At 41.9% G+C, this 25,932-nt stretch overlaps 1 protein-coding gene across 4 annotated transcripts in view; it reads right to left on the bottom strand.

Annotated features, from left to right (window-relative positions):
- Positions 1–25,932, bottom strand: part of CLTC (clathrin heavy chain) — a 317,188-nt gene that overhangs the window by 120,913 nt on the left and 170,343 nt on the right. The gene's annotated exons all lie outside the window — the stretch shown is intronic.

The raw sequence follows: 25,932 nt of genomic DNA, 5'->3' as shown, positions 1-25,932 counted from the left end.
GATGCATAAAAAGCCAAAAATTCTATACCTGTCTGACAAGGGGTTTGTTTTGTACTATATTAAAATAAAGGGTGTGGCAAACAAATTCCAATGCAAAAAGGGGTCCCAGGTGAAAAAAGTTTAAGAAGCCTTGCTATATGTGATTTTCAGATGGAAATGCTAAGGCTAAAGGATATTTTATAAATTACAGAACAAGAATAATACATAACTTTATAGACTATTGCTTAAATAAATCATTTTGTGTTTTTTTATTCTAACAAGATCACACAGCCATCTAGCAATTCTCTTTAAGGGACATTAAGCAACAATCCATAAACATGTTTACTTTTGCATGAAAAAAAGGTACACTCATTATTTACAATGTCTGCTTTCACTATAATTAAGAGGGACAGCAAACACCGTGTACTTACAAGACATTCCTGTTATTTTACTAAGTCTAATTAAAATTAAACACCCTTTTTACTGCAATTATTTACCAATAGCCAAACTCCACCCACCATTTGCCTTATTTGAAGGAGACAATATGGGCTTTAGACCACAGGCAACAAGGCACTTGTTATCTGATAAAGCCAAGGAGAGATATATACTTAGCAGCGATAGCCTTGAAAAGTGAGCTGGAAGTATATCAAGCTCTGCGAATTAGACATTGCACAATTTGCAGAGCTAATTTAGGCCAAGATATATTGCAGAGTGGTTTCATTACACAACTAAATATTTTACAGTATATAAAAAAAAATCTCAAGGTGTTTACTCTCCCTTTGGCAAATTAAGCTCCCCACAAACCTGGAGAGCAATTATCAATAGTGAATGTGCATTACACATTTCTACTAAGCAAACATTTTATGAGAAATTTAAGATTTATTTAAACTGCACATTTGTCCGTTGAAGCAAAAGTAGTAGAGGTTGGAGTTCCTAGAATAGCAGTGGAAAAGTTGCCAATTTTTCCCAAGTGATTTGTCCAAAAAATACCAGTAAGTGGTGCCATCCTATAAGCTTCCTTGACGTAAATGAATGGTCACAATATTGTATGTATTTCGCTTTTTATTTCCAAATATGTACAGCAGAACACAGTTAAAGGAACATGAAACTTCAAATCAAATCCCCTCTGTGGTTGGACTGCATTCTGAATACAAATATGCTGCATTTTACCAGACCTTGTGAAACGCTACACTTTGATTAAATAAAAAAAGCTCACACACTGATCTATTTTATTTTAAAAAAAAATATATTTGACCCGTGATGGAACTCGTCGAAAAAACTTTCTCCCAACCTTTTTGGAGAAAAGAAAATCCTATGAATCCTAACTCTACTCCACGAGTAGCCCTTGGATTCACACCAGAAAGGATATTTCCGGCAAATCTTATGGTAAAGGCTTCTAGTTACAGATTTACTAGCCTGAATCATAGACTCTATAGAACAAACGTTCAATCTCCAAGCAATCAGCTTCAAAGAAACTAGATTTGGATGAAGGAAGGGCCCCCCAATCAGAAGTTCCTTCCGTAACGGAAGGCTAAGGTGGTAGAGATGTCCTCTCTGCCTGATCTGCATACCAAAACCTGTGAAGCCAGGTCGGTGTCAAGAAGACCACCAGGGACCTTTCCTGTGAAATTCGAGCAAATACTCGAGGAAGAAGAGCAACCGGAAAAAAACGGAATGCTAGACTGGAGGACCAAGGGCTACCAGAACATTTATCAGCTCCGCCTGGGGGTCCCTGGATCTAGACCCGTATAACAGGAGATTGACAGTCTGTCACAATGTCATGAGATCTAGTTCCGGCTGAACCCACTTGAAAATCAGACAAACACACATCCGGATGGAGTTCCCATTCCTCCGGATGAAAAAATCTGTCTGCTCAGGAAAAACGTCTCCCAGTTATCCACCCCTGGAATGTGGATCATCGACAGACAGCAAGAATGGGCCTCCGCCCATAGAAATATTTTGGATACCTCGGTCATCATTAAAGAATTCCTCGTTCCTCCCTGATTATAGAGGTAAGTTTCTGATGTCACGTTGATCAACTGGAACCTGATAAACTGGAAACGGAGATCGCACTCCGCTCCAGAAAGCTAATAGGAGAACAGACTCATGCTGAGTCCAACTCCCATGCCCCAGAGGGCTGGCGTCAATTATTCCAAACATCCAAAATGGTTTGCGAAAGCAAGATCCCTGGGAAAAATGCTCCAGAAACAAACACCATTGAAAAAGAATCCCTTGTCTCCTGCTCCATCGAGGAGACAAACCTGTATAATCTCTGATCCATCGCCGGAGTCTACGTAAATGCATAGATCTGAGATAAAAACGAGTAAACGGGATGATGTTGCCGCCACCATCAGCTCGACCAAGGAATAGATTGAAGGACTAGACAAGTATTGATACTCTGATTTTCTGACAGCCTGTCAGACAAAACTTCATCGAAATGGAACTATCAAAGTTCCCCAGAAGTTACCCTTGTGAAAGGGACTGAGGAACTCCGTTCCAAATTTGCCCTCCACCCTTGAGATCATGGGAAGTAAAACACCATCTTTATGAGACATCTTGACTTGCTGGAAATATGGCTCCTGAACCAGTGATGTGGACCAGATAGAACGCCACCGCAATGCCCCGAAACAGAAGCACTGCCAACAGAGGTCCCAGAGCTCTTGAGAAAAATCCAAAGGCTGTAGCAAGACCGAAAGGAAAAGTCACGACTGGAAGCATTGTCCAGAAAGGCCAACCCTAGAATCTTGAGACGATTCCGGATAATGGCATATGAAAATACGCGTCCTTTAATCCATGTCATAAAATGATTCTCTTGGATCAAGAGAAAAATGGAACTAATAGTTTCCATCTTAAAGGACGGTACCCTAAAAAAATTTGTTGAAACTCTTGAGATCAAAAAGTGGTCTGAAGGGTCCCTCTTCTTTTTGGAAAATACCAGACCGATTGGGACAAAAAACCCAAACCCTGTACCATAGAGGAACAGGAACAATCACTCCCAGGACTGAGAGGTCTCCTACGTAGGGTAAGGACGCCTCTCCTCTTATCTGATCTGCAGGTAAGCTTGAAAAACGAAACCCGCCTCCGGGAGGAAAGCTCCTTGAACTCCGATTTGTGTCCCTGGGGCACTAATTTCTATTGCCCAAGTATCCTGAACATCTTGAATCCAAATCTGAGCGAGGACGGAGGTCTGCCCTCTCAAGATCCTGTTCCGGATCGGTGGCATGTACTTCAAGCTGTGTCTGATTCAACAGCAGGATAAGAGAACTCCAAAAGAGATTACCTCCAGCAAGCCAGATCCCATCAAGGTCTTCCCCTTGCAAGGAATCGCTAAAAGCTTAGAGCATACCTCCGTAGAACAAGGCTCTAACTATAACACTCTGTGAGCTGGAACAGAAAAAACCCTGAAAACTATGCTCCCAGATTGATAACTTGAAGGGAAACATTTAAAATAAAGGAATTAGCCCACTCAAAGGCTTTCCTCCTATCCTGGGTCCATATCCAGGGGAGTTTCTGACTTAGCAGCATCAGAAAAAGCATCGGACCAATATGCTGTCGCACTAGTGAGGGTAGCAAAGTACACAGCTGGTTGCCATTATAAGGGTGTTTGACCCCCTTCTACTTCTTATCCCTAGGCCCTTCAAACCCAACTATCCTCTAAGGGTATTGCAGTTCTCAGTCAAGCTGGAAACTCCTCTTTCCACCCTAGAGAATGTTTGTTCGGCCTCCATAGCTAAGCCGCCTAAGGAAAATATATTTTTAATTATAGGGAATGCGGTTCCATCCATTCCTTAATAACCTACTGGACGCACTAGATAACACCAGAAGGGTTGGAGTCGCCCAGAAGAGCTAAAACCTCCTAAAGAAACAAATGGAGGTAATCAAGTTAAAAAGTAAAAAAGAAAAAAACAAAGAAAAAACAACCTCAGGATCAAATAAAGATATTACGCCTGAATCTGAGCCTGAGAATTCTCTATCAGATAATCCTGAGGTATCTTCCTCTTTCCGTTAATAGGGAAGAAACGGCTGGGATAGCAACTATTGAATCAATCGCCCTAACTGATTGAAATTAATTCCTCTAATAATGCATTCTACCTTGTGACAAAATTAATCATGCATGAATGCAAAGTAAGAGTTAGAGGAATTGCAGGGCACTGCATGTGGGCCATAATATTATGTCGGACACTATAGGAGAAATTTGTGGTATAGAATAACCAAAGTCAACAGACTCCCATCAGTAGAAGAAGGTTCAGAAAAGACGGAATCCTCTATTTTCTCTTGTTTTTTTGTTTTTAATTGACACAAACGTTACTGTCCCCTTAAAATTAAAAGACAACTCATCTTTTGTGTGTTCTTGTTTCGATTAAGCCAATAAACAGTAAAATTCCTTTAATAAAAATTAACAGATAAAACTGTCGCTTTAAATTTAAAAGGTAACTCATTAATCGTATACTTGTTCCAACCTACAACACAAAGGAAGGATTAACAAATAAACCGCAAAATTATTTCAAATAAGTAAGGATGAAATCCGTGGACTCATTGTGTCTTTAAAAAGAAAATATAATTTAGGGGGCCACCATCGGAGAACATGGGCGGGGGCCGTGGACTCTCCTTAAACAGAAAGAAATGAAATTATCTGGTAAGGATAATTTAGGTTTTCCTTCTTAATATAAGGAGAGTCCACGGCATCATTCCTTACTGTTGGGAAACTTATACCCAAGCTCTAGAGGACACTGAATGATAACGGGAGGGCTAAAAAAAGAGAGGCAGCCCCTAATCTGCGGGCACCACAGCCTGCAAAACGCGAAGGCTGCTTCTGCTGAAGCAAAAACATCAAACTTGTAAAATTTTGAAAAAGTAGGTAAGGAGGACCAGGTAGCCACCTTACAAATCTGATCCATAGAGGTCTCGTTCTTAAAGGCCCAAGAGGAAGCCACTGCTCTAGTAGAATGAGCCGTAATTCTCTGAGGTGTTTTATGTCCCGCTGTCTCATAAGTCAAGCAGCTAACACAAAAAAGATAAAGAAGTCGAAGAGACCTTCTGACCATTACACTTCCCAGAACAGGCAACAAACAAGGATGAAGTTTGTCTAAAATCCTTAGTAGCCTGAAGATAGAACTTCAAGGCACAAACCACATCCGAATTATGAAGCAAACGTTCCTTCGAAGGAGGAGGATTAGGACATAAAGAAGGAAACACAATCTCTTGATTGATGTTGCGGTCTGACACGACCTTAGGGAGAAACCCTAACTTAGTACGTAGGACAGCCTTATCAGAGTGGAACACCAGATAAGGAGGCTCAGATTGCAAGGCAGCAATCTCAGATACTCTGCACGCAGAAGCAATAGCCAGTAGAAAAAGAACCTTCCAGGACAATAACTTAATGTCAATTTCCTGCATAGGCTCAAACGGAGCCAGTTGCAAGACCTTAAGAACCCGATTCAGACTCCAAGGAGGAGCCGAAGATCTGAACACAGGTCTGATCCTAATCAGATCCTTAACAAAGGACTGTACATCTGGAAGCTCAGAGCGCCTCTTGTGCAGTAAAACAGACAAGGCTGAAATCTGTCCCCTCAGGGAACTGGCCGAAAGACCCTTCTCCAGTCCATCCTGGAAAAACAACAGAATCCTGGCAACCTTAACCTTATGCCAGGTGAATCAACACTCTTCACACTACTGACCCCTGCTCCTGCTTGATGCGGGCCACTACCCGAGGAAGGAGTGGTAACGGCGGAAAAATGTAGATTAGACTGAACCTCCAAAGCACTGCTAATGCATCTATAAGCTCCGCCTGAGTATCCCTGGACCTCGACCCATATCTGGGTAGCTTGGTATTGAGACGAGACGACATGAGATCTATCTCCGGCGTCCCCCACGTTGCATAACGAAAGGCAAAGAATGACTGGGGGATAGGGGGAAGTGGGAGAGGTATTTAAGCCTTTGGCTGGGGTGTCTGCCTCCTCCTGGTGGCCAGGTTCAGTATTTCCCAACAGTAAGGAATAAAGCCGTGGACTCCTTGTATTAAGGAAATGGTAATCGTTTCCTACAAAAAGACTGTATTAAATAAATGTATTTGTTATGTAAACATTTTGCAATGCAGTGCTTAAAAGGGACAATCCAATCCAAAGACACAACCTTAGAAAAATAGTCAAATTTAGACCACAAAACTGCCTTATTAAAAATAATATAAGAAGCATTGCATGAAAGAAGTAGACAACTCAGTCAAAAGAAACAAAACCTTCCAAGAAAGAGAAATTTGCTCAATAACAGGTTTAATTCTAGTCAAAGCTTGAGCAAAACCATGAATGTCAGGAAGATTAACAATATTCTTGTGGAACAAAACTGAAAGAGCAGAAATCTGACCTTTCAAAGAGCTGGTCGATAAACCCTTATCTAAAGCATCCTGCAAAAATTGTGAAACCCTAAGAATTCTAAAAGCGTGCCAGGAAAAAAAAAACACGATTTATATACCAGAAAATAAAGGCATCAAAGACCTTATGATATATGTTCCTAGTCACAGGCTTGTGAGCCTGTATCAAAGTTTCAACAAAAGAATAAGACAAACCTCTGCCTGAGAACTAACCGTTCAATCTCCATTCCACTAAGCTTAGAGAGTCAAGATCCTAATGGAAAAACGACTGAGACAGAAGGTCTGAGGAAGTGACCATTGAGGGCAACTGGAAATCTGAACCGGATCTGCATATCAAACTTTGCAAAGCCAAGCTGAAGCAATCAGGATTCTATCCTGATCTTGGTAATCTCTCTGGGAAGAAGACGAACCAGAGGAGGAAAAACGGCTAGCCAAAACGACCATGGAGCTACCAGAGCATCCACAAACTCCACTGAGGGTCAGCGGATCTCACAGAGTATCTGTGAAGATTGTTAATCAATCCAAAAGCAATAAGATCTATCTCTGGGAGACCACAAAGTTCCACTATCTGTTTGAAAACATCCAGATGAAGAAACCACTCCCCTGGATGCAGTGACTGATAACTGAGAAACTCCTTCCCAGTTGTTCACTACTCGAATATAAACTGCAGAAATCGGGCAACAATTGGATTCTGCCCAGGAAAGAATGACAGTTCCCCTTGATGAATAAAGTAAGCCACTGCTGAAAAATTGTCTGAAAACAGAGATAAGATTCCATTTTCAACAGAGGAAAACTTTGAAGGGGTCTGAAAATTGCACGGAGATCTAGAAAATTAACTGGTAACCTTACTTCCCGAGGAAACCTAACACCCTGTGCCCTTAGAGACCCTCAGATGGCCCCCAACCTGAGAAATTTGATCACATTCCAAATATGATGAGCAAAAGAAGCTGATGATTTAGCCACCAAGACAAGGACCGACTTGTCCTGTGATCTAGATAAATCCTATGGCACAGCTGAATATGAACCCTGCCCCATTGCTTTAGCAAAGAAAGATGTAGAGGCCTCATGTAAAAACGAACAATCACGAAAAGCATCCAATACAGCAATCATGAGATCTAAGACCTAAATGTAGCCACCAATCAGCAAGCATTTCCCAAAAATGGGCCGGCTTCTAAGCTTACATTCTTGTTTTTTCAAATAAATATACAAAGAAAGAACAAAGAAAAATTAAGAATACGAGTAATTATTAGAAAGTTGCTTAAAAATGCATGCTTTATCTAAATCTTGAAAGTTTAATTTTGACTAGACTATCCATTTAAACATTTATACATGTTGCATAAATATGCTGGAGGAAAGTGTTCAGAGTGCTTCCCTTCTAAAGTAGGTTTAGGGACAGAAACAAAAGGCTCCATTACAGCAGAAAACAACAAAAGTAGTAATGTGCATATATAATTAAAACATAGTTATGTCCCGAAAAAAAGAGCTCTTGAAGAAACATAATTTATGCTTACCTGATAAATTTATTTCTGTTGTAGTGTATCCAGTCCACGAATCATCCATTACTTGTGGGATATTCTCCTTCCCAACAGGAAGTTGCAAGAGGATCACCCACAGCAGAGCTGCTATATAGCTCCTCCCCTCACTGCCATATCCAGTCATTCAACCGAAACAAGCCGAGAAAAGGAGAAACCATAGGGTGCAGTGGTGACTGTAGTTTAATTAAAATTTAGACCTGCCTGAAAAGGACAGGGCGGGCCGTGGACTGGATACACTACAAGAGAAATAAATTTATCAGGTAAGCATAAATTATGTTTTCTCTTGTTAAGTGTATCCAGTCCAGGTTTAAACACAGGCTTAATTCTAACTAAAGCCTGACAAAATGCCTGAACGTCTGGAGCTTCTGCCAGACGCTTGTGTAAAAGAATAGACAGAGCAGAAAACTGTCCCTTTAAAGAACTAGCTGATAATCCTTTGTCCAAACCCTCTTGGAGGAAGGACAATATCCTAGGAATCCTAACCCTACTCCACGAGTAATTCTTGGATTCACACCAATGAAGATATTTACGCCATATCTTGTGGTAAATGTTCCTGGTGACAGGCTTTCGTGCCAGTATTAAGGTATCAATTACTGACTCGGAGAAGCCACGCTTTGATAGGATCAAGCGTTCAATCTCCATACAGTCAGTCTCAGAGAAAGTAGATTTGGATGATTGAAAGGACCTTGTATTAGAAGGTCTTGTCTCAGAGGCAGAGTCCATGGTGGAAAGGATGACATGTCCACTAGGTCTGTATACCAGGTCCTGCGTGGCCATGCAGGCGCTATCAATATCACAGATGCTCTTTCCTGTTTGATTTTGGCAATCAGACGAGGGAGCAGAGGAAACGGTGGAAACACATAAGCCAGGTTGAAGAACCAAGGCGCTGCTAGAGCATCTATCAGTGCTGCTTCTGGGTCCCTGGACCTGGATCCGTAACAAGGAAGCTTGGCGTTCTGGCGAGACGCCATGAGATCCAATTCTGGTTTGCCCCAACAGAGAACCAATTGAGCAAACACCTCCGGATGGAGTTCCCATTCCCCCGGATGAAAAGTCTGACGACTTAGAAAATCCGCCTCCCAGTTCTCTACACCTGGGATATGGATCGCTGACAGGTGGCAAGAGTGAGTCTCTGCCCAGCGAATTATCTTGGAGACTTCTGACATCGCTAGGGAACTCCTGGTTCCCCCTTGATGGTTGATGTAAGCCACAGTCGTGATGTTGTCCGACTGAAATCTGATGAGCCTCAGTGTTGCTAGCTGAGGCCAAGCCAGAAGAGCATTGAATATTGCTCTTAACTCCAGAATATTTATTGGGAGGAGTTTCTCCTCCTGAGTCCATGAACCCTGAGCCTTCAGGGAGTTCCAGACTGCACCCCAACCTAGAAGGCTGGCATCTGTTGTTACAATTGTCCAATCTGGTCTGCGAAAGGTCATACCCTTGGACAGATGGGCCCGAGAATCTCTGGTTTCCTGATCCAGATTTAGTAGAGGGGACAAATCTGTGTAATCCCCATTCCACTGACTGAGCATGCATAATTGCAGCGGTCTGAGATGCAGGCGCGCGAATGGCACTATGTCCATCGCCGCTACCATTAAGCCGATTACTTCCATGCACTGAGCCACCTTGAGGCGCGGAATGGAGTGAAGAACACGGCAAGCATTTAGAAGTTTTGATAACCTGGACTCCGTCAGGTAAATTTTCATTTCTACAGAATCTATTAGAGTCCCTAGGAAGGAAACCCTCGTGAGAGGAGATAGAGAACTCTTTTCTTCGTTCACTTTCCACCCATGCGACCTCAGGAATGCCAGAACTATCTCTGTATGAGATTTGGCAATTTGAAAGCTTGACGCCTGTATCAGGATATCGTCCAGGTAAGGAGCCACCGCTATGCCTTGCGGTCTTAGGACCGCCAGAAGTGAGCCCAGAACCTTTGTAAAAATTCTTGGGGCTGTAGCCAAACCGAATGTAAGAGCTACAAATTGGTAATGCCTGTCTAGAAAGGCAAACCTCAGGAACTGATGATTCTTGTGAATCGGAATGTGAAGGTAGGCATCCTTTAAGTCCACTGTGGTAATGTACTGACCCTCTTGGATAATGGGTAAAATGGTTCAAATAGTTTCCATCTTGAATGACGGAACTCTGAGGAATTTGTTTAGGATCTTTAAATCCAAAATTGGTCTGAAGGTTCCCTCTTTTTTGGGAACCACAAACAGATTTGAATAGAACCCGTCCTTGTTCCGTCCGCGGAACTGGATGGATCACTCCCATTACAAGGAGATCTTGTACGCAGCTTAGGAATGCCTCTTTCTTTATCTGGTTGTGGAGGAGAAGCTTTGAAGTCCAGAAGATATCCCTGAGATATGATCTCCAACGCCCAGGGATCCTGAACATCTCTTGCCCACGCCTGGGCGAAGAGAGAGAGTCTGCCCCCTACTAGATCCGTTGTCAGATAGGGGGCCGCTCCTTCATGCTGTCTTAGAGGCAGCAGCAGGCTTTCTGGCCTACTTGCCCTTGTTCCAGGACTGGTTAGGTTTCCAGGCCTGCTTGGATTGAGCAAAAGTTCCCTCTTGTTTTGAAGCAGAGGAAGTTGATGCTGCACCTGCCTTGAAATTTCGAAAGGCACGAAAATTAGACTGTTTGGCCTTTGATTTGGCCCTGTCCTGAGGAAGGGTATGACCCTTACCTCCAGTAATGTCAGCAATAATTTCTTTCAAACCAGGCCCGAATAAGGTCTGCCCCTTGAAAGGAATGTTGAGTAATTTAGACTTTGAAGCCACATCAGCTGACCAGGATTTAAGCCATAGCGCCCTACGCGCCTGGATGGCGAATCCGGAATTCTTAGCCGTTAGTTTAGTCAAATGAACAATGGCATCAGAAATGTATATCCCATACGTCACTAGCTCATGGACTCTTGCTAATTACATGAAAGAAACAAATGAGTTAGCTAGCTTAAGAGTTCTAAGCTTGTCAACAATTTCAGTCAATGGAGCTGTATGGATGGCCTCTTCCAGGGCCTCAAACCAGAATGCCGCTGCAGCAGTGACAGGCGCAATGCATGCAAGGGGCTGTAATATAAAACCTTGTTGAATAAACATTTTCTTAAGGTAACCCTCTAATTTTTTATCCATTGGATCTGAAAAAGCACAACTGTCCTCAACCAGGATAGTGGTACGCTTTTTTCTAAAGTAGAAACTGCTCCCTCCACCTTAGGGACAGTCTGCCATGAGTCCCGTGTAGTGGCATCTATTGGAAACATTTTTCTAAATATAGGAGGTGGGGAAAAGGGCACACCGGGCCTATCCCACTCCTTACTAATAATTTCTGTAAGCCTTTTAGGTATTGGAAAAAAATCAGTACTCACCGGCACTGCATAGTATTTATCCAGCCTACACAATTTCTCTGGCACTGCAATTGTGTCACAGTCATTCAGAGCAGCTAATACCTCCCCAAGAAATACACGGAGGTTCTCAAGCTTAAATTTAAAATTAGAAATCTCTGAATCAGGTCTCCCCGATTCAGAGACGTCACCTACAGACTGAAGCTCTCCGTCCTCAGGTTCTGCATATTGTGACGCAGTATCAGACATGGCTCTTACAGCATCTACGCGCTCTGTATCTCGTCTAACCCCAGAGCTATCGCGCTTGCCTCTCAATTCAGGCAATCTGGATAATACCTCTGACAGGGTATTATTCATGATTGCAGCCATGTCCTGCAAAGTAATCGCTATGAGCGTCCCTGATGTACTTGGCGCCATATTAGCGTGCGTCCCTTGAGCGGGAGGCGAAGGGTCCGACACGTGGGGAGAGTTAGTCGGCATAACTTCCCCCTCGACAGACCCCTCTGGTGACAATTCTTTTATAGATAAAGACTGATCTTTACTGTTTAAGGTGAAATCAATACATTTAGTACACATTCTCCTATGGGGCTCCACCATGGCTTTTAAACATAATGAAAAAGTATCCTCTGTTTCAGACATGTTTGTACAGACTAGCAATGAGACTAGCAAGCTTGGAAAACACTTTAAAGCAAGTTAACAAGCAATATAAAAAACATTACTGTGCCTTTAAGAGAAACAAATTTTGACAAAATTTGAAATAACAGTGAAAAAAGGCAGTTACACTAACAAATTTTTTTTACAGTGTATGTAACAAGTCAGCAGAGCATTGCACCCACTTGCAAATGGATGATTAACCCCTTAATAACAAAAACAGAATAATAAATGACAAAAACGTTTTTTAAACTGTGATTGTTACCCTCCTCAAACACGACTTTGAAGCCTTTTGAGCCCTTCAGAGATGTCCTGTATCATGCAGAGGGAAGCTGAATGTCTCTGTCAGTATTTTTATCTGCACAGAAAAGCACTAAAATAGGCCCTTCCCACTCATATTGCAACAGTGGAAAGCCTCAGGAAACTGTTTCTAGGCAAAAAACATAATTTATGTAAGAACTTACCTGATACATTCATTTCTTTCATATTAGCAAGAGTCCATGAGCTAGTGACGTATGGGATATACATTCCTACCAGGAGGGGCAAAGTTTCACAAACCTTAAAATGCCTATAAATACACCCCTCACCACACCCACAATTCAGTTTAACGAATAGCCAAGAAGTGGGGTGATGAGAAAAAAGTGCGAAAGCATATAAAATAAGGAATTGGAATAATTGTGCTTTATACAAAAAAATCAAAACCACCACAAAAAAGGGCGGGCCTCATGGACTCTTGCTAATATGAAAGAAATGAATTTATCAGGTAAGTTCTTACATAAATTATGTTTTCTTTCATGTAATTAGCAAGAGTCCATGAGCTAGTGACGTATGGGATAATGATTACCCAAGATGTGGATCTTTCCACACAAGAGTCACTAGAGAGGGAGGGATAAAATAAAGACAGCCAATTGCTGCTGAAAATAATCCACACCCAGAATAAAATTTTTAATGAAAAAACATAAGCAGAAGATTCAAACTGAAACCACTGCCTGAAGTACGTTTCTACCAAAAACTGCTTCAGAAGAAGAAAACACATCAAAATGGTAGAATTTAGTAAAAGTATGCAAAGAGGACCAAGTTGCTGTTTTGCAAATCTGATCAACCGAAGCTTCATTCTTAAACGCCCAGGAAGTAGAAACTAACCTAGTAGAATGAGCTGTAATCCTTTGAGGCGGAGTGTTACCCGACTCAACATAGGCATGATGAAATAAAGATTTCAACCAAGATGCCAAAGAAATGGCAGAAGCTTTCTGGTCTTTTCTAGAACCGGAAAAGATGACAAATAGACTAGACTAGAAGTCTTTCGGAAAGACTTAATAGCTTCAACATAATATTACAAAGCTCTAACAGCATCCAAAGAATGCAATGATTTCTCCTTAGAATTCATAGGATTAGGACATAATGAAGGAACCACAATTTCTCTACTAATGTTTGTTAGAATTCACAACCTTAGGTAAAAAATTCAAAAGAAGTTCGCAGCACCGCCTTATCCTGATGCAAAATCAGAAAAGGAGACTCACAAAAAAAGAGTAGATAATTCAGAGACTCTTCTGGCAGAAGAGATGGCCAAAAGAAACAAAACTTTCCAAAAAAGTAATATAATGACCAAAGAATGCATGGGTTCAAAAGGAGGAGCTTGAAGAGCCCCCAGAACCAAATTCAAACTCCAAGGAGGAGAAATTGACTTAATGACAGGTTTTATACGAACCAAAGCTTGTACAAAACAATGAATATCAGGAAGATTAGCAATCCTTCTGTGAAAAAGAACAGAAAGAGCAGAGATTTGTCTTTCAAGAAACTTGCGGACAAACCTTTATCTAAACCATCCTGAAGAAATATAAATCTTCCAGACTCTATAATATATCTCTCTAGATACAGATTTACGAGCCTGTCACATAGTATCAATCACAGAGTCAGAGAAACCTCTTTGACCAAGAATCAAGCGTTCAAACTCCACACCTTAAAATTAAGGTTTTGAGATCCTGATGGAAAAAAGAACCTTGAGACAGAAAGACTGGTCTTAACGGAAGAGTCCACAGCTGGCAAGAGGCCATCCGGACAAGATCAGTATACCAAAACCTGTGAGGCCATGCTGGAGCTACCAGCAGGACAAACGAGCATTCCTTTAGAATATTGGAGAATACCCTTGGAAGAAGAACTAGAGGCGGAAAGATATAGGCAGGATGACACTTGTAAGGAAGAGATAATGCATCCACTGCCTCCGCCCGAGGATCCCTGGATCCGGATAGATACCAGGGAAGTTTCTTGTTTAGATGAGAAGCCATCAGATCTATTTCTGGGAGTTCCCACATTTGAACAATCTGAGGAAATACCTCTGGGTGAAGACCATTCGCCCAGGTGCAACGTTTGGCGACTGAGATAATCCGCTTTCCAATTGTCCATACCTGGGATATGAACCGCAGAGATTAGACAGGAGCTGGATTCCGCCCAAACCAAAATTTGAGATACTTCTTTCATAGCCAGAGGACTGTGAGTCCCTCCTTGATGATTGATGTATGCCACAGTTGTGACATTGTCTATCTGAAAACAAATGAACAACTCTCTCTTGAGAAGAGGCCAAGACTGAAGAGCTCTGAAATTGCACGGAGTTCCAAAATATTGATCGGAAATCTCACCTCCTGAGATTCCCAAACCCCTTGTGCCGTCAGATACCCCCACACAGCTCCCCAACCTGTAAGACTTGCATCTGTTGAGATTATAGTCCAGGTCGGAAGAACAAAGAAGCCCCCTGAACTAAACGATGGTGATCTGTCCACCATGTCAGAGAGTGTCGTATAATCGGTTTAAAGATATTAATTGAGATATCTTTGAGTAATCCCTGCACCATTGGTTCAGCATACAGAGCTGAAGAGGTCGCATGTGAAAACGAGCAAAGGAGATCGCATCTGATGCGGCAGTCCTAAGACCTAAAATTTCCATGCATAAGGCTACCAAAGGGAATGATTGTGACTGAAGGTTTTGACAAGCTGAAATCAATGTTAAACTTCTCTTGTCTGACAAGAACAGAGTCATAGACACTGAATCTATTCTAGAAACCTAAAAAGGTTACCCTTGTCTGAGGAATCAATGAACTGATTGGTAAATTGATCCTCCAACCATGAACTTGAAGAAACAACACAAGTCGATTCGTATGAGATTCTTCGAAAATGAGAAGACTGAGCAAGTACCCAGATATCGTCCAATAAGGAAATACCAAAACCCTGTTCCCTGATTACAGAAAGAAGGGCACCGAGAACCTTTGAAAAAAATTCTTGGAACTGAGGCTAGGCCAAACGGTAGAGCCACAAAACTGGTAATGCTTGTCTAAAAAGAGAATCTCAGACACTAAAAGTGATCTGGATGAATCGGAATATGCAGATACACATCCTGTAAATCTATTGTAGACATATAATGCCCTTGCTAAACAAAAGGCAGGCCAGTCCTACAGAAACTGAATGTTGGTATCCTTACATAACGATTCAATATTGAAAGATCCGGAACTGGTCTGAAGGAATTGACCTTCTTTGGTACAATGAAGAGATAAAATAAAACCCCAGCCCCTGTTCCAGAACTGGAACTGGCATAATTACTCCAGCCAACTCTAGATCTGAAACACATTTCAGAAATGCTGAGCCTCTGCTGTGTTAACTGGGACACGGGAAAGAAAAAAATCTCTTAGCAGGAGGCCTTAACTGAAGCCAATTCTGTACCTTTCTGAAACAATGTTCTGAAACCAGAAATTGAGAACGGAATTGATCAAAATTTCTTTGAAGAAAACGTAATCTGCCCCATACCAGCTGAGCTGGAATAAGGTCCGTACCTTCATGGGTACTTAGGAGCTGGCTATAGGTTTTCTATAAGGCTTGGATATATTCCAAACTGGAAATAGTTTCCAAACTGATACCGCTCCTGAGGATGAAGGATCAGGCTTTTGTTCCTTATTGTGAGGAAAGGAACGAAAATGATTATTAGACCTAAATTTACCTTAGATTTTTTATCCTTTGGTAAAAAAGTTCCCTTCCTTCCAGAAACAGTTGAAATAATAATTTATTACCCTGGAAAGAAAAGGAAAGCAAAGTTGACTTAGAAGACATATCAGCATTCCAAGTTTAATCCATAAAGCTTTTCTAGCTAAAATAGCTAGAGACATATACCTGACATCAACTCTAATGATATCAAAAGATGGTATCACCAATAAAATTATTAGCATGTTATAGAATAATAATAATGCTATAAAATTATGATCTGTTACTTGTTGCGCTAAAGCTTCTAACCAAAAAGTTGAAGCTGCAGCAACATCCGCTAAAAATATAGCAGGTCTAAGAAGATTACCTGAACATAAGTAAGCTTTTCTTAGAAAGGATTCAATTTTCCTATCTAAAGGATCCTTAAATGAATTACTATCTGCCGTAGGAATAGTAGCACATTTAGCAGGAGTAGAGACAGCCCCATAACCTTAGGGATTTTGTCCCAAAAAAACTCTAATCTGTCAGATGGCACAGGATATAATTGCTTAAACGTTTAGAAGGAGTAAAAGAATTACCCAAATTATTCCATTCCCTGGAAATTACTTCAGAAATAGCATCAGGGAGATTAAACACCTCTGGAATAACTACAGGAGATTTAAAAACCTTATTTAAACGTATAGATTTAGTATCAAGAGGACCAGAATCCTCTATTTCTAATGCAATTAATACTTCTTTAAATAAAGAACGAATAAATTCCATCTTGAACAAATACAAAGATTTATCAGCATCAACCTCTGAGACAGAAACCTCTGAACCAGAAGAACCATTATCAGTATCAGAATGATGATGTTCATTTAAAAATTCATCTGAAAAAAGAGAAGTTTTAAAAGACTTTTATGTAAACTAGAAGGAGAAATAACAGACATAGCCTTCTTAATGGATTTAAAAAATAAAATCTCTTATGTTTATCAGGAACACTCTGAAAATTAGATGTTGACGGAACAGCAACAGGTAATGTAACAGTACTAAAGGAAATTTTATCTGCATTAATAAGTTTGTCATGACATGCAATACAAACAGCTGGAGAAACAGATACCAAAAATTATAGCAGATACACTTAGCTTGGTAGCTCCAGCACTAGACAGCGATTTTCCTGTAGTATCTTCTGACTCAGATGCAACGTGAGACATCTTGCAATATGTAAGAGAAAAAACAACATATAAAGCAAAATTGATCAAATTCCTTAAATGACAGTTTCAGGAATGGGAAAAAAATGCCAAAGAACAAGCTTCTAGCAACCAGAAGCAATGAAAAAATAAGACTTAAATAATGTGGAGACAAAAGCGACGCCCTTATTTTTTAGCGCCAAATAAGACGCCCACATTATTTGGCGCCTAAATGCTTTTGGCGCCAAAAATGACGCCACATCCGGAACGCCGACATTTTTGGCGCAAAATAACGTCAAAAAATGACGCAACTTCCGGCGACACGTATGACGCCGGAAACGGAAAAGAATTTTTGCGCCAAAAAAGTCTGCGCCAAGAATGACGCAATAAAATGAAGCATTTTCAGCCCCCGCGAGCCTAACAGCCCACAGGAAAAAAAAAGAGTCAAATTTTTTGAAGGTAAGAAAAAATGATTAATTCAAATGCATTATCCCAAATATGAAACTGACTGTCTGAAAAATAAGGAAAGTTGAACATTCTGAGTCAAGGCAAATAAATGTTTGAATACATATATTTAGAACTTTATAAACAAAGTGCCCAACCATAGCTTAGAGTGTCACAGAAAAACAGAATTTATGTTTACCTGATAAATTTCTTTCTCCAACGGTGTGTCCGGTCCACGGCGTCATCCTTACTTGTGGGATATTCTCTTCCCCAACAGGAAATGGCAAAGAGCCCAGCAAAGCTGGTCACATGATCCCTCCTAGGCTCCGCCTACCCCAGTCATTCGACCGACGTTAAGGAGGAATATTTGCATAGGAGAAACCATATGGTACCGTGGTGACTGTAGTTAAAGAAAATAAATTATCAGACCTGATTAAAAAAACAGAATTTATGTTTACCTGATAAATTTCTTTCTCCAACGGTGTGTCCGGTCCACGGCGTCATCCTTACTTGTGGGATATTCTCTTCCCCAACAGGAAATGGCAAAGAGCCCAGCAAAGCTGGTCACATGATCCCTCCTAGGCTCCGCCTACCCCAGTCATTCGACCGACGTTAAGGAGGAATAATAGCATAGGAGAAACCATATGGTACCGTGGTGACTGTAGTTAAAGAAAATAAATTATCAGACCTGATTAAAAAACCAGGGCGGGCCGTGGACCGGACACACCGTTGGAGAAAGAAATTTATCAGGTAAACATAAATTCTGTTTTCTCCAACATTGGTGTGTCCGGTCCACGGCGTCATCCTTACTTGTGGGAACCAATACCAAAGCTTTAGGACACGGATGAAGGGAGGGAGCAAATCAGGTCACCTAAATGGAAGGCACCACGGCTTGCAAAACCTTTCTCCCAAAAATAGCCTCAGAAGAAGCAAAAGTATCAAACTTGTAAAATTTGGTAAAAGTGTGCAGTGAAGACCAAGTCGCTGCCCTACATATCTGATCAACAGAAGCCTCGTTCTTGAAGGCCCATGTGGAAGCCACAGCCCTAGTGGAATGAGCCGTGATTCTTTCGGGAGGCTGCCGTCCGGCAGTCTCGTAAGCCAATCTGATGATGCTTTTAATCCAAAAAGAGAGAGCGGTAGAAGTTGCTTTTTGACCTCTCCTTTTACCTGAATAAACAACAAACAGGGAAGATGTTTGTCTAAAATCCTTTGTAGCATCTAAATAGAATTTTAGAGCGCGAACAACATCCAAATTGTGCAACAAGCGTTCCTTCTTTGAAACTGGTTTCGGACACAGAGAAGGTACGATAATCTCCTGGTTAATGTTTTTGTTAGAAACAACTTTTGGAAGAAAACCAGGTTTAGTACGTAAAACCACCTTATCTGCATGGAACACCAGATAAGGAGGAGAACACTGCAGAGCAGATAATTCTGAAACTCTTCTAGCAGAAGAAATTGCAACTAAAAACAAAACTTTCCAAGATAATAACTTAATATCAACGGAATGTAAGGGTTCAAACGGAACCCCCTGAAGAACTGAAAGAACTAAATTGAGACTCCAAGGAGGAGTCAAAGGTTTGTAAACAGGCTTGATTCTAACCAGAGCCTGAACAAAGGCTTGAACATCTGGCACAACTGCCAGTTTTTTGTGAAGTAACACCGACAAGGCAGAAATCTGTCCCTTCAGGGAACTTGCCGATAATCCTTTTTCCAATCCTTCTTGAAGGAAGGATAGAATCCTAGGAATCTTAACCTTGTCCCAAGGGAATCCTTTAGATTCACACCAACAGATATATTTTTTTCCAAATTTTGTGGTAAATCTTTCTAGTTACAGGCTTTCTGGCCTGAACAAGAGTATCGATAACAGAATCTGAGAAACCTCGCTTCGATAAAATCAAGCGTTCAATCTCCAAGCAGTCAGCTGGAGTGAAACCAGATTCGGATGTTCGAACGGACCCTGAACAAGAAGGTCTCGTCTCAAAGGTAGCTTCCAAGGTGGAGCCGATGACATATTCACCAGATCTGCATACCAAGTCCTGCGTGGCCACGCAGGAGCTATCAAGATCACCGACGCCCTCTCCTGATTGATCCTGGCTACCAGCCTGGGGATGAGAGGAAACGGCGGGAACACATAAGCTAGTTTGAAGGTCCAAGGTGCTACTAGTGCATCCACTAGAGCCGCCTTGGGATCCCTGGATCTGGACCCGTAGCAAGGAACTTTGAAGTTCTGACGAGAGGCCATCAGATCCATGTCTGGAATGCCCCAAAGTTGAGTTACTTTAAATTTTAAACTGAACACACTTTATTACTGCAATTGCGAAAAAACATGAAGGAATTGTTCAAAATTCACCAAACTTTCACCACAGTGTCTTAAAGCCTTGAAAATATTGCACACCAAATTTGGAAGCTTTAACCCTTAAAATAACGGAACCGGAGCCGTTTTAAGCTTTAACCCCTTTACAGTCCCTGGTATCTGCTTTGCTGAGACCCAACCAAACCCAAGGGGAATACGATACCAAATGATGCCTTCAGAAGTCTTTTATAAGTATCAGAGCTCCTCTCACATGCGACTGCATGCCATGCCTCTCAAAAACAAGTGCGCAACACCGGCGCGAAAATGAGACTCTGCCTATGCTTTGGGAAAGCCCCTAAAGAATAAGGCGTCTAAAACAGTGCCTGCCGATATTATTATATCAAAATACCCAGAATAAATGATTCCTCAAGGCTAAATAAGTGTTAATATCAATCGATTTAGCCCAAAAAATGTCTACAGTCTAAATAAGCCCTTGTGAAGCCCTTATTTACAATCGTAATAAACATGGCTTACCGGATCCCATAGGGAAAATGACAGCTTCCAGCATTACATCGTCTTGTTAGAATGTGTCATACCTCAAGCAGCAAGGACTGCAAACTGTTCCCCCAACTGAAGTTAATGCTCTCAACAGTCCTGTGTGGAACAGCCATGGATTTTAGTTACGGTTGCTAAAATCATTTTCCTCATACAAACAGAATTCTTCATCTCTTTTCTGTTTCTGAGTAAATAGTACGTACCAGCACTATTTGAAAATAACAAACTCTTGATTGAATAATGAAAAACTACAGTTAAACACTAAAAAACTCTAAGCCATCTCCGTGGAGATGTTGCCTGTACAACGGCAAAGAGAATGACTGGGGTAGGCGGAGCCTAGGAGGGATCATGTGACCAGCTTTGCTGGGCTCTTTGCCATTTCCTGTTGGGGAAGAGAATATCCCACAAGTAAGGATGACGCCGTGGACCGGACACACCTATGTTGGAGAAACCAGGGCGGGCCGTGGACCGGACACACCGTTGGAGAAAGAAATTTATCAGGTAAACATAAATTCTGTTTTCTCCAACATAGGTGTGTCCGGTCCACGGCGTCATCCTTACTTGTGGGAACCAATACCAAAGCTTTAGGACACGGATGAAGGGAGGGAGCAAATCAGGTCACCTAAATGGAAGGCACCACGGCTTGCAAAACCTTTCTCCCAAAAATAGCCTCAGAAGAAGCAAAAGTATCAAACTTGTAAAATTTGGTAAAAGTGTGCAGTGAAGACCAAGTCGCTGCCCTACATATCTGATCAACAGAAGCCTCGTTCTTGAAGGCCCATGTGGAAGCCACAGCCCTAGTGGAATGAGCTGTGATTCTTTCGGGAGGCTGCCGTCCGGCAGTCTCGTAAGCCAATCTGATGATGCTTTTAATCCAAAAAGAGAGAGAGGTAGAAGTTGCTTTTTGACCTCTCCTTTTACCTGAATAAACAACAAAAAGCATGCACAGTTGTAATGGTCTTAGATGAATGCGCGCAAAAGGAACTATGTCCATCGCCGCTACCATCAACCCGATCACTTCCATGCACTGAGCTATGGAAGGAAGAGGAACGGAATGAAGTATCCGACAAGAGTCTAGAAGTTTTGTTTTTCTGGCCTCTGTTAGAAAGATCCTCATTTCTAAAGAGTCTATAATTGTTCCCAAGAAGGGAACCCTTGTTGACGGGGATAGAGAACTCTTTTCCACGTTCACTTTCCAGCCGTGAGATCTGAGAAAGGCCAGGACAATGTCCGTGTGAGCCTTTGCTTGAGGAAGGGACGACGCTTGAATCAGAATGTCGTCCAGGTAAGGTACTACTGCAATGCCCCTTGGTCTTAGCACCGCTAGAAGGGAGCCTAGTACCTTTGTGAAAATCCTTGGAGCAGTGGCTAATCCGAAAGGAAGCGCCACGAACTGGTAATGTTTGTCCAGGAATGCAAACCTTAGGAACCGATGATGTTCCTTGTGGATAGGAATATGTAGATACGCATCCTTTAAATCCACCGTGGTCATGAATTGACCCTCCTGGATGGAAGGAAGAATAGTTCGAATGGTTTCCATCTTGAAAGATGGAACCTTGAGAAACTTGTTTAAGATCTTGAGATCTAAGATTGGTCTGAACGTTCCCTCTTTTTTGGGAACTATGAACAGATTGGAGTAGAACCCCATCCCTTGTTCTCTTAGTGGGACAGGATGAATCACTCCCATTTTTAACAGGTCTTCTACACAATGTAAGAACGCCTGTCTTTTTATGTGGTCTGAAGACAACTGAGACCTGTGGAACCTCCCCCTTGGGGGAAGTCCCTTGAATTCCAGAAGATAACCCTGGGAGACTATTTCTAGCGCCCAAGGATCCAGAACATCTCTTGCCCAAGCCTGAGCGAAGAGAGAGAGTCTGCCCCCCACCAGATCCGGTCCCGGATCGGGGGCCAATATTTCATGCTGTCTTGGTAGCAGTGGCAGGCTTCTTGGCCTGCTTTCCCTTGTTCCAGCCTTGCATTGGTCTCCAAGCTGGCTTGGCTTGAGAAGTATTACCCTCTTGCTTAGAGGACGTAGCACTTTGGGCTGGTCCGTTTTTACGAAAGGGACGAAAATTGGGTCTATTTTTCGCCTTGAAAGGCCGATCCTGAGGAAGGGCGTGGCCCTTACCCCCAGTGATATCCGAGATAATCTCTTTCAAGTCAGGGCCAAACAGCGTTTTCCCCTTGAAAGGAATGTTTAGTAGCTTGTTCTTGGAAGACGCGTCAGCCGACCAAGATTTCAACCAAAGCGCTCTGCGCGCCACAATAGCAAACCCAGAATTCTTAGCCGCTAACCTAGCCAATTGCAAAGTGGCGTCTAGGGTGAAAGAATTAGCCAATTTGAGAGCATTGATTCTGTCCATAATCTCCTCATAAGGAGGAGAATCACTATCGAGCGCCTTTATCAGTTCATCAAACCAGAAACATGCGGCTGTAGTGACAGGGACAATGCATGAAATTGGTTGTAGAAGGTAACCCTGCTGAACAAACATCTTTTTAAGCAAACCTTCTAATTTTTTATCCATAGGATCTTTGAAAGCACAACTATCCTCTATGGGTATAGTGGTGCGTTTGTTTAAAGTAGAAACCGCTCCCTCGACCTTGGGGACTGTCTGCCATAAGTCCTTTCTGGGGTCGACCATAGGAAACAATTTTTTAAATATGGGGGGAGGGACGAAAGGAATACCGGGCCTTTCCCATTCTTTATTAACAATGTCCGCCACCCGCTTGGGTATAGGAAAAGCTTCTGGGAGCTCCGGCACCTCTAGGAACTTGTCCATTTTACATAGTTTCTCTGGGATGACCAACTTTTCACAATCATCCAGAGTGGATAATACCTCCTTAAGCAGAATGCGGAGATGTTCCAACTTAAATTTAAATGCAATTACATCAGGTTCAGCCTGTTGAGAAATGTTCCCTGAATCAGTAATTTCTCCCTCAGACAAAACCTCCCTGGCCCCCTCAGATTGGGTTAGGGGCCCTTCAGAGATATTAATATCAGCGTCGTCATGCTCTTCAGTAACTAAAACAGAGCAGCCACGCTTACGCTGACAAGGGTTCATTTTGGCTAAAATGTTTTTGACAGAATTATCCATTACAGCCGTTAATTGTTGCATAGTAAGCAGTATTGGCGCGCTAGATGTACTAGGGGCCTCCTGAGTGGGCAAGACTCGTGTAGACGAAGGAGGGAATGATGCAGTACCATGCTTACTCCCCTCACTTGAGGAATCATCTTGGGCATCATTGTCATTATCACATAAATCACATTTATTTAAATGAACAGGAATTCTGGCTTCCCCACATTCAGAACACAGTCTATCTGGTAGTTCAGACATGTTAAACAGGCATAAACTTGATAATAAAGTACAAAAAACGTTTTAAAATAAAACCGTTACTGTCACTTTAAATTTTAAACTGAACACACTTTATTACTGCAATTGCGAAAAAACATGAAGGAATTGTACAAAATTCACCAAATTTTCACCACAGTGTCTTAAAGCCTTAAAAGTATTGCACACCAAATTTGGAAGCTTTAACCCTTAAAATAACGGAACCGGAGCCGTTTTAACACTTTAACCCCTTTACAGTCCCTGGTATCTGCTTTGCTGAGACCCAACCAAGCCCAAAGGGGAATACGATACCAAATGACGCCTTCAGAAAGTCTTTTCTAAGTATCAGAGCTCCTCTCACATGCGACTGCATGCCATGCCTCTCAAAAACAAGTGCGCCACACCGGCGCGAAAATGAGACTCTGCTTATGCTTTGGGAAAGCCCCAGAGAAATAAGGTGTCTAATACAGTGCCTGCCGATATTATAATATCAATAAACCCAGATAAAATGATTCCTCAAAGCTAAATATGTTTTAAAACTGAATCGATTTAGCCCAGAAAAGTCTACAATCTTAATAAGCCCTTGTGAAGCCCTTATTTACCATCGTAATAAACATGGCTTACCGGATCCCATAGGGAAAAATGACAGCTTCCAGCATTACATCGTCTTGTTAGAATGTGTCATACCTCAAGCAGCAAGAGACTGCACACTGTTCCCCCAACTGAAGTTAATTGCTCTCAACAGTCCTGTGTGGAACAGCCATGGATTTTAGTTACGGTGCTAAAATCATTTTCCTCATACAAACAGAAATCTTCATCTCTTTTCTGTTTCTGAGTAAATAGTACATACCAGCACTATTTTAAAATAAACTCTTGATTGAATAATAAAAACTACAGTTAAACACTAAAAAACTCTAAGCCATCTCCGTGGAGATGTTGCCTGTACAACGGCAAAGAGAATGACTGGGGTAGGCGGAGCCTAGGAGGGATCATGTGACCAGCTTTGCTGGGCTCTTTGCCATTTCCTGTTGGGGAAGAGAATATCCCACAAGTAAGGATGACGCCGTGGACCGGACACACCTATGTTGGAGAAATAAGATTTACTTACCCCAGGACACTCATCTACATGTTTGTAGAAAGCCAAACCAGTACTGAAACGAGAATCAGCAGAGGTAATGGTATATATAAGAGTATATCGTCGATCTGAAAAGGGAGGTAAGAGATGAATCTCTACGACCGATAACAAAGAACCTATGAAATAGACCCCGTAGAAGGAGATCACTGCATTCAAATAGGCAATACTCTCCTCACATCCCTCTGACATTCACTGCACGCTGAGAGGAAAACCGGGCTCCAACTTGCTGCGGAGCGCATATCAACGTAGAATCTAGCACAAACTTCACCACCTCCATCGGAGGCAAAGTTTGTAAAACTGAATTGTGGGTGTGGTGAGGGGTGTATTTATAGGCATTTTAAGGTTTGGGAAACTTTGCCCCTCCTGGTAGGAATGTATATCCCATACGTCACTAGCTCATGGACTCTTGCTAATTACATGAAAGAAATCAAGCCAGCCATGTGGAAAAAAAAACTAGGCCCCAATAAGTTTTGTCACCAAACATATATAAAAACGATTAACATGCCAGCAAACGTTTTATATTACACTTTTATAAGAGTATGTATCTCTGTTAATAAGCCTGATACCAGTCACTATCACTGCATTTAAGGCTTAACTTACATTAATCCGGTATCAGCAGCATTTTTCTAGCAAATTCCATCCCTAGAAATATACTAACTGCACATACCTTATTGCAGGAAAACCTGCACGCCATTCCCCCTCTGAAGTTACCTCACTCCTCAGAATATGTGAGAACGGCAGTGGATCTTAGTTACTTCTGCTAAGATCATAGAAATTACAGGCAGATTCTTCTTCTAATGCTGCCTGAGATGAAACAGTACACTCCGGTACCATTTAAAAATAAACTTTTGATTGAAGTTAAAAAACTAACTATAATACACCACTCTCCTCTTACTACGTCCATCTTTGTTGAGAGTTGCAAGAGAATGACTGGATATGGCAGTGAGGGGAGGAGCTATATAGCAGCTCTGCTGTGGGTGATCCTCTTGCAACTTCCTGTTGGGAAGGAGAATATCCCACAAGTAATGGATGATCCGTGGACTGGATACACTTAACAAGAGAAAGGGAATTTACCTACCCCCTTTCAAAAGCAGCTCTTTCCTACAAGGCCAAAGCACACTAATGCAGCATATTGCATAGGCTTTACATCCGACCTTCAGATAGCAC

Source organism: Bombina bombina, chromosome 3 (genome assembly GCF_027579735.1).
Source record: "Bombina bombina isolate aBomBom1 chromosome 3, aBomBom1.pri, whole genome shotgun sequence".
In the NCBI taxonomy this organism is placed as follows: domain Eukaryota; kingdom Metazoa; phylum Chordata; class Amphibia; order Anura; family Bombinatoridae; genus Bombina; species Bombina bombina.
The sequence above is the reverse complement of the archived record's forward strand: the minus strand, read 5'-3'. Positions and strand labels throughout refer to the sequence as shown.